The sequence below is a fragment of the Cynocephalus volans genome, chromosome 12 (genome assembly GCF_027409185.1).
Source record: "Cynocephalus volans isolate mCynVol1 chromosome 12, mCynVol1.pri, whole genome shotgun sequence".
Lineage (NCBI taxonomy): Eukaryota > Metazoa > Chordata > Mammalia > Dermoptera > Cynocephalidae > Cynocephalus > Cynocephalus volans.
This window is the reverse complement of record NC_084471.1, coordinates 93,049,721-93,065,297: the sequence shown is the minus strand read 5'-3', so window position 1 is coordinate 93,065,297 and position 15,577 is coordinate 93,049,721.

Sequence of the window (15,577 nt, the reverse complement as noted above, 5' to 3'; positions counted from 1 at the left end):
AAACCCCAAATTAGATGTTATCACCACTGATTTACACTATGCTTTTTCGGATTCATTTCATGCTTACCATTTTCTTTGATTGCTGGAATATCTTGTATCTCAGCTCTTCCCTAAGAGCTATCTTCCTTTTTCATGAAGTGCTCTCTGTTGCTAATAAATTCTTTGAGCTTTTTTTTTTTTTGTAAATGCCCTTATATCAACTTTATTTTTGAAAGATAGGATGATGGGAATATAATTTTACCTCAAAATTGTTCTTTTAGCATTTAAAAATACTCTGCTATTCTTTCAGCTTCCGTTGTTGCTCTGGAGAGATTAGTCATCAGTATGTAATTCTGTTGCATCCACCCCCCCATGGCTTGTAAGATCTTCTCTTTGTCTTTGGTGTTTTATAATTTCACAAAAACGTGTTTGTGGATTTCTTTTTATTTACCTTTCTTGGGTTTCTTGTGTCCTGATTCTAAGGATTTGTATTTTCTTTACTTAAAAAGATAAATTCTGGAAAATTATCAGCTCTTACATATTTAAATATTGCTTTTGTCTTTCTTTCTAGTCTCTCTTAAAACTCCTATTTCATTTTATACCTACCTCTTAAGTTTTCTTTCATTTTCTATCTTATGGTTTCTCTGTGATGCACTTTGTGTATTTTCTTACATTATTTTCTTTCTCTATTCTCCCTTTTTCTTAATCATCTCTTCTTTTTCATATTTTCCATCTGAGAAACTTTTCTGAATATTTTTTCCAGAAAACTTTCCAGTTCTCTAATTCTCTCTTCAGCCTTGATTATTCATATATTTAACCTCTCATTAAGTTTCTAATTTCAATTGTATTTTCATTTTCAGAAGTTCTATTTGGTTCTACCTTCAAATCTGCATAGTTGATTTTGAGTCTCTTGTTCTTTCATTTACACTTTTAGTACAATATTTCTTCTTCTTATACATATTTATTTTTGTTCTGTTCTAATCATTCTAATATATGTAACTGTTGCATGTGTGATTCTACATCTTCTTGATTCTGCTGATTTTTGGTCATGGTTGGTTGTTTCTCCTTTTCTTTTGTGGTATTCACTGCTGAACACCTAACCATGAAATTTTATTTTAGGAAATTATTTGAGAAGTGGGTTTAAGTGTATTTTTCCAGAGGTAAGATGTGTTTGCTTTTGTCAAGTGCCTGGAGGGACACTATTGACCTAGGACTACTGTAAACTTAATTTCAGCTTGAGGATTTTCCAATGACAGAGGTAATAGAAATTTTATTCCTGATCCCACCTGAGAGAGATCCTGTGATGACCAATTCTCAGGTGAGAATTTCTATTTCTCTTCTTCCAGAGACTATTGTATCTTTCTGGAAGCTTTTTCCCCTAATTTACTCATCTATGCCTTTATGCAAGACTCTCTGATCTGTTTCTCCACTTTGTAAAGAATTCAAGCTTTGTACTCTTTCTCTTGTGTGTGAGTTCTGATATAACCCAATTTCCAGGCTGCTAGGGATCAGTACAGCTGTGTTGCCAGTTTTATGTAAATTTTGGTCTCCTAGGATTTCTTTTTTTGTGCTTTCAGCTCCGTCATGTATTGGAAAAGATGGTTTTGTATTTTATCTAGCTAAAATTGATATGGAAGAGGTAAAAAGAAAAAAATCTGAGTAGATAAGAAACCATGGAAGAAATGTAACGTTTTTTTTTTTTTTTTTTTAAAGCTGTTGAGATGTGTTTACTTATACTTCGGAACATTTAAAACTCAGATCAGAGAGGTACCATTATCTTTAGTCTGTCCTTCAGGATTTTAGTTGATATATTTTAGAAATGTAATGTTTTAAAGAATTATCTTAAAAGGTGAATTGTAGACTCAAGATCTTAGGGTGAGTACTTGGAACTATTATGAAAGAGATATTTCTCATATTCTATAATTTTTTTCAGAGTGTAGAAAAAGAATAACCCTAATACAGAATCCAATGAAGATAGTTCCAATTAAATTTGTGGATCAATTTTATTTATGCATATTGATTTAGAAATCTTGAACAAAATTTTATCAAGCAGTGTGTTAAAAAATACAATCTTTTGAGACAGGATTTATCTTAAAACTACAAAGATAATCAACTATGTCAAAGGATCAAATCTATATTATTATCTCAATAAATCCTGAAAAGGTATTGAGTATATTCAATACACATTTAGCATCAATGCTTAGTTCCTGGGGAAAGAAACATTCAGAACATAATAAAGTATAGTTATTTTGGAATCAATGATTAACATATTACCTCATGGTAAAGAGGTGGTTTAGAGCTAAAGAAAAAGTGTCAAATTGGTGGTTTCATTTGAGAATCATAGTTTTTGTAGTTCAAGATGGGGAAAAATGGGATGATTAAAGAAGAGGAAGATTACAGTTGGGAGATAAAAGAATCAAGTGGGACTGCCTGTAATTGGTGGGTAGAAACTCAGAAAGTGTGATTAAGGAGTTTGATAGGGAACCTGGTCAATACAGCTTATTGGAAAATGTGATAAGAAAAGAGATTTAAGAATAAGACAAGGCCACATGGTACTGTACAGTGGATAAAAAAAAAAAAAAAAGGAGGACCAAAGAAAAGTCATTGGATTTGATTATCAGGAAGTTACTGGTAACTTTTCAGAGAGGTGTTTTTAGTAGAAAGCCGTGACTAGAATTCTGATTGTAGTTTATTGAGGTATGGACTCAAATTGAAGTAGATATAGTATTATAGACTTCTATAATGAACTAGATACAATAGTATAGACTTCACCTTGTTTAGTGGAAAAGAATAGGAGAGAAACATGCGTGTTAAGGAACAAATAAACCTCAAGTTTTTTTTTTTATTGACAATGGTATTTATAGAACAAAAGGAAAGACACTTTTGTATAGAGAGATTAAAGAGTTTGGTTGAATAATGTTTTAAATATTAATAAACTGAAAGGAAAGAAACTTTCAGATGGAGAGATTAAAGACTTTGAAATAGTGTTTTGGAGAAGTCAGGAAACCTTAGGGTAAAGAACTAAGCAGTAAGAGTGATCCTTGGTATGGAAAGAGACACTGTTATCTGAGAAAGGAAGAAAGGAGAAAAGTCTGGGTGAGCACACAAAGAAATGTAGGAGTGGGAGGAAGGAAGTTAAAGGAAATAATGTTTAGCTTTGATTTATGTGATGTGAGATTATTTATTGAGACTAAAAATAGCATGAGTAGGCTTTTGGAGATGAAAATATAGGACAAGTTCTCTAATCTTTGAGGGGGGATGTTTGATATAAGTAAATCAGCAGTGATTAAAAGTTAACTTAGTAGAATAAAGGGATGAGCTGAAATGATGTTAATTTATAGGTAAGCTTAAAATGCAGTCAGTGTCATCTGAAATTTGTTTCTCTTATGTTATAACATAAGTATTGCTGCTCAGGTCTCCCAGAGAGCAAACTCTGAGACAGAAATTTGCAAGCAGGAAGTTTATTAGAAAGTGCTGTCAGGATCAACACCTGTGGGGGGAGAGAAGGCAGCGGGACTGGGTAAAATGAGTTATTAATTTGTGATGCAATCTCAACAAAGGCTACTGCTAAGGGTGGGTACCCTGTAGAGCTGTCCTGCATTGAGGCGAGGGGGATGTCTTAGTCCGTTTTGGTGTTGCAGTAATAGAATATCTGAGACTGAGTAATTTATAAAGAACAGAGATACATTTCTTACAGTTCTGGGGACTGGGAAGTCCAAGGTCCAGGGGCCAGCATCTGGTGAGGGACTTCTTGCTGTTTGATCCCACAGCAGAAGGGCAACAGAGCATGTGACAGAGCAGGAGGGAAAAGGGCCCAACTCATTCTTTATAAGGATTCCACTCCTGAGATAACTAACCCATTCCTGTGACAACTAATCCACGGCATTAGTCCATCATGAACTTAGAGTCCTCCTGACCTAATCACCTCTTAAAGGTCCCACCACCTCTCAGCTGTCACATTAGGAATTAAGTTTCCAACACATGAACTTTGGGGGAATATGTTCAAAACATAGCAGGGGGCCAGGCTGTTATAAAGCCATGTCAGATGTCTATCACTGATGCAGGCAGCCCCTGGTGAGGAGGTGTGATCTTGGGCAGGGAGGCTTTCTTCAGTTAAAGGCAATTTCTAGAAAGGCTAACGGGCTGTTAGTTGGCAATACTTCTGTAGCAGGGGAGAGAGTTCTTCAGTCCTGAAGGACTGGGCTCCACATCGCAGCATCCACTTCAGTCCACCCCATCTGCTACTCAAATCTACTTTTTCATATAACTGCTGGGAGTAGGTCCTCAATGACTGTGCTGGACCCCTTCCCATGGGGGAAGCTTACAAGAGGAAAGGTAGTAGGATAACCTGTGTTCCCTGTTACTGAGCTGGGCTTGAGTAGCAATTGATATTCATGAACTCCTTCCTCTTTTATTTATTCCTCTCACCCTCAGCTTGCATCTCTTCTGGTCTAGGTGGCTTATCTTTTGGGGTGCCCAGACCCTCATCTCTGAGATATCTAAGCCTCTGGTCACCGTTCCACTTTCACATGATGGTTGCTGCACTCATCAATTGGTCTTCAAAGTTAGGCAGAAGATGGGCCGACCCTGTGGCTCACTAGGGAGAGTGTGGCGCTGAGAGCGCAGAGGCGCTCCTGCCACGGGTTCGGATCCTATATAGTGATGGCCAGTGTGCTCACTGGCTGAGCGCGGTGCGGGCGACACCAAGCCAAGGGTTGCGATCCCCTTACCAGTCACAAAAAAACCCAAACAACAACAACAACAACAAAAAACAAAGTTAGGCTAAGGAATACTCAGGGATTCCCACATGGGTCACCTGGGTGCCAAATATATTCTTTCCTGCTCTATCTCCTCCTGATGATCAGAGTCAATTGTTCTTGACAGGATGATGATTGCTCCTCTCACATATTGCTTCCTTGGCACAAGGACCCCAAAGTGCCTGGGAATCAACCATAGACTGAAAATTTCTGGGTCTCCTTTGGGAACTAGGAGCCTCTAAACCTGCAGAAACCAGAGTTGTAAGGATAGGACATGCCAATTCCACACGTGGGTCATTGGAAGCAAGGATAAGTGGAGTAACTCCACTTCAACCCTTTGATTCCCGGATCCAGGTGTTCTTCTTTTTGGAGACAGAGAACCATCTAATGGTCACTGATTTAGAGTATACAATGTGTCCTCACAGATGGTGCCCCGTCTTTTCAGGGTGTTGTCTCTGAACTGACAGCTCAGCTGTGACTCCAACAGCCTGTTTGGTTGCTCTTCGAGGCTCGAAGCTTCTGGGTGGTGTGGTTTGTAGTGGTATGTGGGTCCCACTGCCACACTTCCTTTGCTGTGAAGTGGGTCTCTAGGTCTGCTGTGAGCTATGTGGGATTTTGTATTGGGAGATCCAGTACACTGAAAACCCTCATATGATAGTACTGGCTGTTGCCCTTTGGGCAGAGAAGTCAAACCCATACTCATATTATGTGTCTGTTCTAGTCAAGATGAATCACTGTTGCTTCCAAAGAGGAAAGTGTTTGTTACAGTCAATTTGCAATGTCTGGTTGGTTTCTTTGAGAAATGGCATTTATTACTGGTGGACGTTTGCACAATCTACAGTGGCAGTGCGAAGGTAAGCCTTGGTGACCTGTAGGAGGCATCCTATTGGGACCTTTGTAGTCTCTTTCCATTATGGGGGCTTCATTCATGCACCCATGATTCAGCACTGGGCTGGCCAGTGAAAGATGCTGGCTGATAGCTGGTCGACTGATTCTGTTTGGTGGTTGAATTGTCTCTTCTATGTCATATGTTCTCTGAAGGGCATTAACATAATGCAAAGATATTTACACTTCATGCCCATTTCCATCAATATATCTACATGCCTTTTCCCCTGACCTCCTGGTCCCTGATCTTTCCATTTTTCTGCCATCAGTCATTTTACCAACCGTTCAAGCCATTTGCTGCTGCCCACTTCTCTTTTCACACTAAGTAGATGACCAGGCACATAGCCTGCAGCTCTGCCCAGTAGTAGGATTTCCTTTTACGTCTGTCTTTGTGTGTGTGTGTGTGTGTGTGTGTGTGTGTGTGACCAGTAAGGGGATCGCAACCCTTGGCTTGGTGTCATCTGCACCGCGCTCAGCCAGTGAGCGCACCGGCCATCCCTATATAGGATCCGAACCTGCGGCCTCGGTGCTCCCAGCACCGCACTCTCCCGAGTGAGCCACAGGGTCGGCCCTTACGTCTGTCTTCTAAGATCACCCTGTTATGCACCTGTAATCTACTTTTTACTTGCTTTCACAGTCTTTCCACAAAGGAGCTTCATCCATTTACTTGGGCAATCATGTATTGAGGAAAAGGAAATATCAAAACATTTTGAGGACTGTAGGATACAGAGTCTGAGATGATGTTGGTACCCAGGGAATCATAGCATTTTTGTTACCCCCTGTTAGAGGATGGCGTCTGGGCAAGGTAACAAACACAGTCCTGGCCCACTCCAGTTCATAAGTGTACACTGGGTGCATGGACCCCCACAAATATATATTAAATCCTGGTCCTCAAATATATGTTAAAGTAAATATACTTTGTAGTTGGAAGAAGCCCAATATTGGTGCCTTGGCATAAGGAGTAAGCACTAATATAGTGAGGAAGGAAGGCCAAGTGGAAGCCTCTGGAACTACCTTGCCCACCCCCTGGCCAAGATAGTGAGTTGAAACTATCTCACATCCCTGGGAGAATGACAAAGATTAGTGCATTCTTGAAGACCTGCAGGGGTGATGGTTCCCATCATATCTCCATTTAATTCACCAGTCAAACTCCTACAGATGCCAGAGAGAAGGGTGGCAAACCCAACCAAATAATAGCCCTGATTGCAGCTGTTATTCCGGATATACCTGCCAATGATTTGGTGAATGTATTCTTTTCCATCCTTTTTTGAAAGAATTAGAAGTTCACATTCACTTAGAATAGACAGCAGTGTACATTTACCATCTTGTCCCAGAGCTAGAGGGAAACGGTACATCCAGGACTGGGAGCAAGCAGACCCAGTGGGACATTACTTGTACCCAGATCCCCCCATCACCTAGCACTGTTTCCTGGAGCACTGGTTCACTGTATGGATGCGTGGATTTGCAAATATTTTCTCTCATTCTGAGTTCTCTTCTAACTCTCTTGACAGGTTACTCTGCACAAAAGTGTTTAAATTTTAATGAAGTTTAATGTATCTATTTTTCTTTTGTTGCCTGTGCTTTTGGGCTCATATTGAAGAAACTGTTGCCAAATCCAAGGTTATGAAGATTTGCCTATTTTCTTTTGAGAGTTTGATGGCTTTAGCTCTTAGATTTAAGTACTTGATCCATTTTGAGTTAATTTTTATATATTTTGTGAGAATAACTTTATTCCTTTGCATGTGGCTATCCCATGTTTCAACACCACTTGTCGAAGAGACTGTATTTTCCCTAAAATGGACTTGGCCCTATAGTCAAAAACCAATTGGCTATAATGTATGGGTTTATTTCTGGACTCCATTGATCTATACGTCTATCTCTGTGCCAGTAGTACACTGTCTTGATTATCTTTATAGAACGTTTTGAACTTGGGAAAGTTAAGTCCTGTAAATTTGTTTCACACTTATCTTTTTTTCTCCATGGATTTTTAAAAGTTGTGGTAGAAACACTTAACATGAGATCTACCCTTTTAACAAATTTCAAAGTGTACAATATGACATTGTGTATAGATACAATATTGTACAGCAGATCTCTAGAACTTAATCATCTTGCATAATTGAAACTTGTATACCCACTTAATATCAACTCTCCACACACTTAACTTTTAATGGATGATTTATAACCATCGGTCTTTTATTATCTTTTTCCCGAGAGCACCAATTGTCCCTAGCAATGGCCATCTAATTCTATGTTCCTTAGAATTTCTGTTACCCTCAAATTCTCAAAGACCTGATACACTTCTTTACACTGGTATAAGATGCCCATTCAATAATGGTGAAAGTAACAATTACACTGTCCACTTATCCAGCTTCCTTAGAACCCAGTTTCATACATATTCTTTTGACTCTGTCTGGTATATGTTGGGTAGGTGAGGGGAAGTGCATGGAGGACTAGGAGCTATCTGGGTTCCACCCCAGTGATGGTGCCTTTATCGCCAGCCAGCCAAGGAATGTTCAAACACCAGAATCCCATCCTAGCATCTGCTGTTTCAGAAGACTATTGGTACCAACTGAAGCAGACTCTGGGATAGAGATTAGCATTCAGGAAACTTATTAGAGAGTACTTTTGGGACCAACAGTTTTTGTGAAAGGATAGGAAGAAGGACTAGGCAGAGGGAGAAGTTGGGCTGTGATTTCGTTTCCACATAGCCTCAGCCAGCTACCTGGGGGCTCAGAAGCCAGGATGGTCCTTCAGAGTTGTCCTGAATTGGGACCACTAAACTTATGCACTTGGAGTAATTTTATGGGTCTGTGTTCATGGGTGATGCAGCTCCTGGGGAATAAGCCTTTTAGTTCTGAAGGGGGACCTGGGAACTCATCACAGAGCCCACTATCATAACCAGTCAATTAACAAATGTAATTTCAGTGATATGTCTGAGACAGTTACAGTCTTCTGCATCCTTTTCTTTTCCCATTGATATGAAAGAGGGAGTTAGAGAGCAGGAAGGCATGAGGCACTGCTGTGGACTGAATGTCCCACCAAAACTCACTGAAGCATGATCCTCATTGTAATAGTGTTAAGAGGGTGGGAAATCTTACTATGGTATTTGAAAGGGGGACCTTTAAGAGGTGGTTGGATCATGAGCACTCGGCCCTCGTGAATGGATTAATCCATTTACAGATTAATGGGTTAATCCATTCATAGATTAATGGATTAATGGTATATTAGATTAATGGTTTAGTGAGTTGTCATGAGAGTGACACTGGTGGCTTTATAAGGAGAGCAAGTGAGGGATTTCCAGTCAAGATGGCAGAATAGATGGTCCCCAGCATCACTCTCTCCCACAAATCAACCAATTTATGACTATAAAAATGTAACATCAGCCAAGGTGGGGCAGCTGGAGCTCAGGGGAAGAGGAGGAGCAACCTATGGAGTTCATGAAGGGGGAGAAGCCACGATGAGAGAAAGAAAAAACTGCTCAGAGCATTTCGGGCCACAGCCACTTTAAGGCTGGAGCTGCTGAGCTCACGGAGAAGGAGCTGGCAGAAGCCACAGCTGTGCCCTTCAGATGGAGATGCTTGGATGCGGCAGGGGAGAAGAGGGCCTTGGTGACCCCCAGGCCAGGAAGACCACTAATAGGGTTCCCATGGACCCACGCAGGGGTGAAGAGCCAGAACAGCTGAAAAAGGGGAGCCATTCAGAGGCTGGTGAGTCATTGCAAGGGACCAGTGGAGGGCCTGTCCCATGGGAAGTGTTTGGAACATGGGTGGTGGGGGAGACGGGTCCACCAGGAGAACACTCCAACACAGCAAGGACAGCCGATCTACCCCCCAATCAGCACAGGACCACTCAGAGGAGACTGGTCGGGAATGCAGAATTGCATGGTGTGCAGTTTGATGAAAAAACTCAGGTCCAGATCAGAGTTTCTGCACAACCCAGGTACACTGGGTCTCTGGAGAACTGGAAGTACCATTAAACCCTGAGCTGCACCAAAAGCCTTCCTTAGGGAAACAGCAGCAAAGCAGCAATTTAACTCAACCACACAGCTCAAGTACTGGTTCCCACGGGAAGCTCCCCTGTTTTAGAAGTAAGAAAAGGACAAAAAAATTAGTCCTGGCCCAGGCACACCACCAGTGCTTTGGGGCCTGCAAGGGGACCTGAGGTATAGAGCCGGGGACCGGACCCCCTGCCCACAACCAGGCACACCACCAGCTCCAAGGAGCATGCCAAAAAAAAATCACCTCCATGTGGGTGGCCCACCAGAGGCACCACAGTAACCACAGCTGGCTAGACATCACAACCACCATGCAGATGGTCCGCCAGCCACTGGAGTGCATTGACACAAGGAGAGTCACCAGCAGAGATAAAGAAAAGAAGCGATATCTCTCTCCACAAAGCCCATTCCAGGGTGACAGAAGAAGCATCTGCTCTATGATAATATTGGGGGACCTGAGCACACCTCTCAGCATTGGACAGATCATCTAGGCAACAAATCAACACAGTAACCATTACTCTTTCAGAGGGAGAGAAGAAATCTAGGGTTATCAGTGGTGGGAGGGGGGAGGGAGGGGGATGGGGAGAGATTGGACAAGGGACACAAAGAATAAATACGTTTTGTAACAATATACATACTAGTAATGTTGATTTGGTCTACATATGTCAACATTGAATCCCAAAAAGATGTATAATCAACTATGATTCAATAAAAAAAAAAAATAAAATAAAAGCAAGCGAGCACGTTAAAGCACTCTTGCCATCCTTGCCATGTGATTGCTTGCATCACCACACGACTCTGCAGAGAGTCCCCACCAAATAGAAGACCCTCATCAGATGCACCTCTCAGCCTGGACTTCCCAGCCTCCAACAATGTAGTAAATAAACCCCTTTTCTTTATATACTATCCACTTCCAGGTATTCTGTTATCAGCAGCAAAAGACTGACTAATAGAGGCACTGGAAGTAGTACAGGACCACATCTGAGGGATTGCAGAGAAAGGTGGAGCTGCCAAGGGAGAAGGAACACCTCTTGGATTCTGGGATCGCATCTAGGTTTGGCTCCTATTCTATTGTGAAGCAATAGGCTATAATTTCTTTTTATTATTATTTGTGTGTTTTTGTCCTTCAGGAGCTTAGCAGAGATATTGTCTAACCCTGTGACACTAGTGTAACTTTGCATGGCTTGTGAAGGTTTCTTAACTGAAATAAAGGAACTTCATTTCCAGAGGATTCTCATGTGAGGTGTCTTTTGTTGGAGTTTCCTAATAGTGTCAATAGCATTTATTTATCAGTGCTGCATGTTTGGTTCTCCAGGATGCACACTTTGATACAGTGTTCATTGTTCAGGATGTGCATTAGGAAGTTCCCTTGGGGTCAAATCTTAGAAGAGATGGAAGAAGCAGGGTTGGCAGGGGGAGGAGCCGAGCTGTGATAGGCCCAGCCCAGCAGCCTCAGCTGACTCCACGGGGAGCTCTGGGGCTGAAAAGGTCTATCAGAGATGTCTTGCATTGGACCAATATTTCTAGTTACTTTTACTTTGATCAGTCATTGGATGTGGGCTGCCCCTGGAAGGGTATGACTTTGGGTGAGGGGTTCTCTGTGGCTGAGGCTGAGGCATTCCCTTAAGGGGCTCACAGCTGTATTGCTAAGTGACTCCGCCAACTGGATGGCTAGGCAATTCATAACTAAAACCAAAATGTTTCATTATTTTAGTTACACTAAATTCTCCATTTGTATTGTCAGGGCTAGGGGTTAGGGCCCACAGACCCTTCAAACCCATTGTACAGACTGGGTCACAGACCCCTCACATACAAGGCTGGGTCACCAGACCCTTCACATGCAGGGTCATGCTCAGTAATTGGGAAAGATCCTGGGAGCCAATGGCAGATGATATGAGCTCAGTCCTCAGCTTCCTTGGCAGAGGTGGTGGTGGTGGTGGCAGTGGTGGTGGCAGTGGTGGTAGCGGAAGTGGCCTCCCCGTGACTCCCTGGGGCATCCTGGGGGTGGGGGGCACTGTGTATCAGAGCCACTCATCCTTTATACTTAAGCCTGAAAACCCAGGACACCTGGGTGCTCATACGTAATTACATTAGACAATAACCAAGGAACACCTGGGCACATGTGCATATTTACATCAAATGCTCAGCAAGACTCCTGTTGGGAAAATGTAGAAATTAGTCAGGGCCCCTCAGATGTTCAGAATCTTGCCGAGCATTTGATGTAAATAGGCATGTGCACCCAGGTGTTCCTTGGTTATTGTCTAATGTAATTGCACATATACACCCAGGTGTCCTGGGTTATGACTTAAGTATAAAGGATGAGTGGCTCTGATCCATGGCAGCCCCCACCCCTGGAATGTCCTCAGGGCAGGCCATGGGGAGGCTGCTACTGATGCTGGAGGCTGTTGCTGCCAGTGCCCCTAGGACCTTCTGAGAGGCTGCTGCCACCACCAGACCTGTAAGCTGCTGGACCTGTAAGCTGCTGGACCTGTAAGCTGCTGGACCTGTAAGCTGCTGGACCTGTAAGCTGCTGCTGCCATTGCTGAGGACTGAGCTCGTGTCCTCTGCCAATGGCTCCTGGGATCTTTCCCTATTACCTATCATGGACCTGAGTATGAGGGGTCTGGGGACCCAGCCTGGCATGTGAGGGGTCTGGTGACCTAGTCTGTACAATGGGTTTGAAGGGTCTGAGCCCTAGTTCTGACAATATAAATGGAAACTTAGTGTAATTAAATAATGAAACACTTTGGCTTTAGTTATGATTTGCCTTACTCGACAACTGGAGTAGTCATGTAGCTTTATAACTCTGAACCCCCCGAGGGACCCTGTTTATCTTCTCTTTCCCTACAACAGCAAAGGCTGCACATGCCGCATCAGGGCCATAAGATCGTCCTAGTGACTTCCTCAATGTCACTGATGGCTCATAAGTGGAAAGGAATCTAGGATTTCTGACTCCTACTGAGATGTTTTCTCTTTCACATGCTGCCTCTCCCCTCATGTGACTACCCAGTGGGACCAGCACCAAGCTTGCCAATGTGCTCTCTAGGCCTTGTTCTTGGCAGCAGTGGTTGGGCTCTGTGGACTTCATGTGAAAGTAATATTTTTGAAAAACCTCAGGTGGCCTAGGTTTAGCAGAGTAAGTTCCAGGATTGGCTGAGGCAAAGCATTCCTGGCACAGAGTCATTGCTAATTCACCAAGTTCTCTCAGACAATTTATTATAGATCTGAAGGGACACTGAACCGGCCAGCTTGCTTCCCATTTTTGTTCATTTTCAGGGTGGATACTGAGTTAGGCGTCTCACTGGCTGTCTTTGCTGCCTGAATATGTCAGTCGTAATCTAAAAATAGCCTGAATTCTACTAGGGTCAATGTGGGTTGATGAGGATTCAACTTCTCTGGAACCCTGAGGAGGCTGGAGAGGAGGATGAAGGGAGTCACGAAAAAAAAGAGGAGATTTCTATTTGCAATTAACACAGATGACTTTGTCTGAGCTTTAGAAAACAAGAACAATTGCTTTAGGAAGGCTAGGTTAACAAAGAAGAGGTTATTTATTAACCTTTAAGAGAGCAAGGAATTGTTAACGCAGCTGGGCAGGCATAACAGGACAGAGACAGTGACTGATGGCTGAAGAGACAGCGTGGAGGTAAAGCCAAGAACATGGTCCAGGAGTCAAAAGCTCTGGACTCCAATTCTGACTCTGCTGCTTACTAGAACATGCCTTTGGGTAAAGGTCTTCATCTCTCTTGGTTGTATTTTATTTTTTTGTGGCTGGCCAGTATGGGGATCTGAACCCTTGACCTTGGTGTTATAACATTGCGCTCTAACCGTCTGAGCTAACTGGCCAGCCCCTTGTCTTGGTTTTAGTTTCTCCATCTTTAAAATGGGTCTGATTATCTCTGATTTGCTCTATTCCTTTGGTTGTTACAGGGAGCAGATGAAATAATAAATGTAAATGTATGAAGTTTCATATAAAAAAAGAATGAATTTCTCAGGCCATCTGACATGAATTCCAGGGCTTTGGGCAATTTTTGTCAGTTTCTTTCTTTTTTTCTTTTTTTTTTTTTTTTTTGGGCAGTTTCTGAAGGTTACTTCAGAAAATACATGGAAGGATTCATATTATCTTTTAATTCCATTTTCCATGAACTTTTTGAAGTAACCTCATATGAAATGGATAGCAGAGTTTGGAAGATCATAGATCCTGAAAGTTCTGATTATCTTGGGAAGAATGAGTTGGAAGAGGAAAACCCATTTAGTTCTTTTTTGTTTCAAGATTCCAGAGTCTTGGTTCATCTATTCCTTTGGAAGTCCTCTTGAAATGGAGAATTCACTGGGCCCTTTTACAAGGGGTCTTCAAAAAGTTCACGGAACAATTCACATTATCTTTTCATCCCATTTTCCACGAACTTTTGGAAGTACCCTTGTAGTTGGCTTTGGTCTGGTCCTGCCTCAAGTGTTAGGCAAAATCAAGTTCCCTGGAAGCAACTGAAATTTCAGGAAACGAGTCAGGATGGCTAAGAGTTGCTAGAGGAGCAAGACAATGTGGATTCAACAAAAATATAGATTGGTGTAGGAATTTGTTAAGGTTTGAGAACAAACTCTCATATTTTGTGAGAATGCACTTAGTCAAGTAATAATGACATTTTGGAAGGAAAATTCTCTACAAATCCCTGAAGAAGAAACACACATAAGAAGATGGTAATACTTCTGGGAAGGCAACAGAAACAGGACTCGTTTGGGCTACTGAAGTGGTCCCCTGACCCATCTTACTACGTCTAGTTTCTCCTGTTCCAGTCCATTCTTCACATTGACAAAAGTGTTACCTTTCTGACTCTGCTTGTGCCACTTCCCCTGCTTAGCTCTTCTGCTTTTATATATTTATTAAAGCTTCATTTTGTTTCTAATTGACAAATAATAGTTGTACAAATTTATGTCTGCTGGCTTTAGGCTATGGTTCAAACTCCTGAGCCTGGCATATGCCAGAATCTAGGGCAGGGACCTTGTCTGCCATGCTCATTGCTAGGATAATTTCTAGCACATAGTGAGTGCCCAGTAAATATTTGTTTATGCATTAATAAAGGACATTCATGATTCAGCCTTAAGACTCCTTCCCAATTACCTTTCCTAACCATCTCCTCTAGCTCTACCTTTTCACTTGGACAGGTTGCTTTTGCTCACTGTTCCCAAAATTAGTTTCACACACTTTTCTTGTTGTCTAGAATACCTTACCATATCATCTGTGTGTCTGACAAACATTCTATTGATTTCTTTAAAATCCAGCTCGATAGTCCCCACTTCTAAGGTGTCTTTCCCGACTCTCATGTCCCTGTGCATTTCCATTCCTCTTTGCTCTCCAATGGTCATGGTTTGTATGCTGTGGAGCAATTGTTTCCATGTCTGTCTCCCTCATAAGATCTTATTCATCTTTATATCAGTCTAGTTCCTGCACATAATAGGTGCTTAATTAATGCATGTTGAATGATGAAGTGGATGTATTTTATGATGAACCAGACAGCTAGTGATTCTTTTACCATGTTCTCTCTCTTGGCTATCACTAAAGAACTGGAAGGAAAAGTGAAAGGTCAAACAGTAGGCACTATGCCAAAAATATTTCTTCCATTCTCAGTTTTCAAGATGAGAACCACTGACATGTTTCATTGTCACAAATCCATAGGTTCAACCACTTAACACAAGCTTAACCTCTGATGCTAATGACGTTTGTTTTTCTTATGTTACAGCTTCTGTCATTTGGAAGAGAGCCCTCTCCTGAGGGCATTGACTGTACCACCAAGTTCTGTTTCAGTATTTCACACATTCTCAAAGTGGACTAGTTGAAAGAAGGTAAAACTTAGTGCAATTTCTTTTACTCCTATTGGAGAAACAATTTACAGAAAATTTGTATACTGGATGGCAGAACTTTGGGTAAAAGTCCAGATTATGTAAGATAATGACTCAAACACTATAA